The sequence below is a fragment of the Tursiops truncatus genome, chromosome 13 (assembly GCF_011762595.2).
Source record: "Tursiops truncatus isolate mTurTru1 chromosome 13, mTurTru1.mat.Y, whole genome shotgun sequence".
NCBI lineage: Eukaryota > Metazoa > Chordata > Mammalia > Artiodactyla > Delphinidae > Tursiops > Tursiops truncatus.
The window spans coordinates 49,848,697-49,853,776 of NC_047046.1; the positions used below are offsets into that span (position 1 = coordinate 49,848,697).

Below are 5,080 nucleotides of genomic sequence, written 5' to 3' on the forward strand. Positions count from 1 at the left end.
TCCAAAGGCAGCCTGAAGGCAGAATTTCTCTTCCAGGGCCCTCCATCTTTTTCTCTGAAGGCCTTCAACTGACTGGATGAGTCCCACCCATATTATGGAGAGTAAAGCGCTTTACTCAAAGTTCACTGGTTTAAATGTTAATCTCATCTAAAAAATATTCTCACAGTGACTTCTAGACTGCTGTTTGACTAGATATCTGGGCACTGTGGCCACCAGGTTGCACACAGAGTTAACCGCCACGGGACAGTCCTGGCATGGTCATTTCGGCCTTCTCATGGTACATCCAGGCAGAGACCCTGTGCTCCTTCTCACCCTCCTCAGGTAGCTCCAGGCCAGCCTTCTGCCAGAGGAAGCAGGGGCTGAAAGGAGCCCTGGGCCTGGATGGAGGGGCCTGGCTCACTGCCCTCGCTGCCTGCTGGTAGCCATGCCGTTTCTCCTCTTGGACTTCAGGTTCCGTGGGCGTAAAGTGGACATGCCGCTCTACCCGCCTCACAGGAGCGACGTGAGCATTAAATGGAAATACCATTTGCGCTCCGTTAAGTGCAGTCATTGCGCTGTCAGGAGGAGCCAGCATTCCTGGCTTGGAGCGGGGCAGAGAGGGTCCCTCATGCTGATGGGTGGGGTGGGGAGGTGGGGACTTCCCTCATGGACCGAGGCAACATGGGGAGGAGCGTCCACCCTCAAGGACGAGCCTGAGCTCTGCCTGCGGGAAATACTCCCAACCCAGAGCTCCTAAATTGAGCTTTTTGCTCTTTTAAAATTACTATATGTTCTTTCCAAAAATTCCAAAATTTCAGGGTAAAAACTTCCCCTCCTTCATCACTCCTTCCCCAAATCCACACCCTTCTCCAAAGGAGGCAACTGTTAACTCCTTGGCATGAATCATTTCACACCCCTTCTCACTGATTTCTTTTGTCACTACAAAAAATGGGGTTTGTCTATGGTTTTGTGATTTTTAAAATTCACTTAGCAATATACCATATGTGCTTTTTCGTGTCTATATCTGACTTTATGTATACTGGATTTTTTTTTCCCTATTCACTAAATTAGAGAAAAAAGGTAAAGAAGAAAAAAAAGGTAAGTAAAAAGGCTTCTTACAAATTAAAAGCTGAACCTCACTGTAGACCTAGGACATCAGCTTTCTGAGAGAGCGCCCACAGTGTTCTCTGCGGAGGGCCCTGGCCAGGCAGTGCTACCGCGAGGGCTGCCTTTGCCCCCAGACCCACTGACGCCTTCCCTCCCTGGAGTTCTGCCTTGCCTTCTGCCCCTGTAGCCTGTGTGCCTCTGAGGCTGAGCCACAGGTTGGCCCTCCGCCACTCCATAAGCAAAGAAATAGCGGCGTCGAATTTCAGAGAGAATGGTAATGAGTGGGCACACTTAGGGTATTGTTTCTTTAACAAAACCTTCCAGGCAGGCAAGCATGGAGTTTGGGGGAATTGTGCTAGTGTGTGCTTTGGGGACACCTCACTTTCAAGGTCTGGTACTGAAAAGACCAGAAACTCTCTTATCTTTATCTCTAGTTAGCAGTTTCCTCCCCAGTTGTTATTAGGGGAGAAATCGGTCACCAAGGCCTCAGCTGGATCCCTGAAAAAAGCCCTTACAGTATTCCACATTGCAAAAGCCCAGGACATTGCTGGGAAGATCCGAGGCTCTGAGTCCCCGCGGCTGGTGGAGGTGACTCATCTTCCTGACCCCAGCAGAGGAGAGCGGCGTGTTTGGTGCGTACTGTGCGCCTGTCAGCACTCAGCATCCTGTTGGCCAGGAAAACGCTGCCCCTTCCCGGGAAAGCCTTTGTCTGCAGTTGGAACACAAGCACCAGTGGACAGAGGCCACGGAGTCATGGAAGAAAACCAGGTTGAATCCAGGGGCTCCGTGTTTGTAGTGGGAAGAGAGATGCCCCCATTTTCCCACCGAATCCTGTCACCAAAACAAGTAGGCAACTTGGCCTACTTTTGTTCTTGAGGGTTTCCCGGCCCATTATTACAACAAAAAGTGGTAGCAGACATGGTGGATACCAAGGAAGGCATAAAGCAAGAATGGTTTGGAAGAGGTCCAGTGAGCGGTTTCTATCGCCCCCTCCCCATCTGGAGGAGCTCGTTCATCAGAGTCCTCCCCAACCCCGCCGTGACTCCTCTCTTCCCCTGGCCTCAGCCATGGATCACTTATTTACTTAGCTAGTAATTTACCCCTTCCCTTGCTCCATAAAAAAGTTGAAACAGCTCATAAAAATACACAGAATAAAGGATGGACTAAATGACCACCATAAGTAAGGAAGAAGACAAGGAAAATAGCTGATAGAGCAGCAATACGATGAGCACACGGGAGTGTCTGTCAGCCGATGCTGTTCAGTTACTACGAGTGGGCTGCAAATTTGGACCTAAGAGTCCTAGAAGCCAAAGAAAAGAGACAGAATAATCAGGCAGAAGGTGCATATCGGCAAGTCAGAAAAAGATCTGCCTTTTTAATGTAGAGACCAGGGAGAGATGAGGAATCACAGTTCACAGTTTGCATGTGGGCCAGGGACTGAGTTAAAGGCTCTTCTGACATTTTCTCATTTGATCCTGGCAATCATGTCAGGTGGATACTATTATGACACTCATTTTACAGATAAGGAAACTGAGAATTTGAGAGTAAGTTAGTAGTTTGCCCAAGACCAGAGAGTTAGTCAGTTGTAGAAATGAGACTCAAACCTAGGCTATCAGCCTCCATGTCTGGGTGCCAAACTAGGAGGCTAACCTTGCAGGGCAGTGGGGGGCCCTCAGGGCTATTTCTGCAACAGATGCAACAGGGATTTCTGTAGGACTGTGTCTCCTCACTTCTTTCAATACAATTCCTAAATACAGGCACAGAAGCATAAATGTAGTTAAAATTCTGCGACAGCAGTTCCTTCAACTAAAACAGCTTGTCCAGGTGCTTAGTTCTTTGAAGATCTAATTTTCTTCTCTGTATAGATGTATAAACATTGCAGATTCTATCAGGAAGTAGATCAACAGGTATTTTCTCAAACCACAGTCATTTTAATGCATCCCAAACCCACTCTAGTACGTTTTATTTATTCCTCAGAAGGAACTAGAAGCTGATGTCTTTAGTCTCTCTACTCCCACGCCTACCCCTACATGGGAAATACTCTTATAGCCTCCAGGACAATGGGACTCACAACGAAGACCTCTATTAACCAATGTCTTGAGGACAACTTCACCTGACGTGTTGTTCTTTTCTTCCAACCTATTCTTTGTGAAATGCTTTGGGAATTGGGTATTCCCTCTACTTAAGACCATGTACCATTCAGCAGCATTTCTCAAACTTTCAGCTTCCATAAACCCCTTTACGCTCATGCAGACCACCAATTTTAGGTAAAAATTCATCACAATTTTTAGTAATAAAAACATCATATTCTAAAAAAAACCTTTTTATTATGAAGAAATTCAAACACCTATGAAAGTAGAATAGTGTAATGAACCTCTGTGTACCCATCACTCAGCTTCAACAGTTACTGGCCAATCTTGTTTCAGCACTACTCACACCAACTTCCTCTTTCCCATATTATCCTGAAGCAAATCCCAGATAACACATCATTCCATCCATAAATATTTCAGTATGTGTTTCTAAAAGATATGAATCCTTTCTTTTAACATGACAAGACCATTATCACAACTAAAAGTATTCATAAGAGTTCCTAAAAATCATCAAATATCAAATTTCCAATTGTTTCAAAAATGTTTTAATTTCTTTTTGTTTGAATCAGGATCCGAATAAGGCTTGCACATTCCTACCAGATAGAACTTTATTTTAAATATCACTAATCATTTCATGCATTTGCAAGAGGACATCATTTTCAGTCTCTTCCCAAGGTATCTGTCCTCTTTGTTCTGGTTTCTTTACTCTGTACTCCAGCAGTTTCTTTCCTTACCTTTTGTTTTTGCTAAGTTAAGCATTCCCAACTCACAGTTATAGGTCGCTGGAAACAGCACCAAGTATCTGGTATTGCTTTATGATGGCCATGGATTCAGAAGTGAGACATTTCTCATTGAAAATACTTTTAGCCCAATTACAAAACACATTCAAAATCCAGATGGATGCGTGCTTTAACTTGGGAGATGGGGACAAAATGGGTCCTTCTCATCCACACAGACTGCCCTCAGCTCTCGAAAGCATTTGTCCAACATTACAGGTAGTTAGTTCTAAACTGTTCCCAATAGTAAATTGCTTTCTTCCTATTAAAGACAAGTATCAGATATTGGGAAAGAGCCAAACTCCACTCAGAGCAGATTGGACCTCAGTTTGGTCTTAAGAAAACAATCTGGTTTTTCAAATGTTTTCCCTTTTAAAGGACCAAGTTCATCCTTTGGATACTACAGGTCAGCGCCAGAAATGACAAGGTATCTCAGACAAATCACCAGTGGATGTGCCGTGATGGGCAAAGTCAAGTTCATCCAAAGTTGTGGAAAGGCCCTCTGACAGCAGAGGGGAAAGCAGAGGGGTGGGGGTCAGACTGTTGGAAAGAGCACCTAAGAGGACACTGAAAACATCCAGACAGGAAGTGAGGTCAGGCAGGAACAGAGCTGAAAGAAGAGAAAGTATCAGTGTGAGAAAAAGGGGGCTTGGGTCGGATTGAACATGAGGGATGAATATGGAGCAGGGAGGAATCTTCAGTGACATTTGTGTTTCTGACACCAGTGCTGGGGAGGAGAGTCTGCCTGCTGATGCAGGGGACACGGGTTCGTGCCCCAGTCCGGGAAGATCCCACATGCTGCGGAGAGGCTGGGCCCGTGAGCCATGGCCGCTGAGCCTGCGCGTCCGGAGCCTGTGCTCTGCAACAGGTGAGGCCACAACAGTGAGAGGCCCGTGTACCGCAAAAAAAAAAAAAAAGAAAAGAAAACATACCCCATACCCCACGGGAAATATTCTCTTTGTAGTTGCAACAAGGGTCTCAACACTGGCTGCACATCTCCATCATCTGGGGAGTTTAAGAAACACTATGCCCGGCAGCACACCCCCGCCCCCTCCCAGCACAGGCCAGTTGAGTCCGAATCCCTGTGTATTTTGACACCTCCCTCTACACCCCTCTGTCTCCCTGCAG

At 46.1% G+C, this 5,080-nt stretch overlaps 1 long non-coding RNA gene across 6 annotated transcripts in view; it reads left to right on the forward strand.

The window, feature by feature from the left end:
• LOC117307694 (uncharacterized) overlaps positions 1-5,080 on the forward strand; it is a 39,586-nt gene that overhangs the window by 27,768 nt on the left and 6,738 nt on the right. For 2 of the 6 annotated variants that reach the window (XR_012325374.1, XR_012325372.1), the window contains exon 3: positions 1,051-4,820. This is a non-coding gene — a long non-coding RNA (uncharacterized lncRNA). The remainder of the gene's footprint in view (positions 1-1,050; positions 4,821-5,080) is intronic. The other 4 variants (XR_012325373.1, XR_004521561.2, XR_004521562.2 and 1 more) reach the window with 4 other exon arrangements.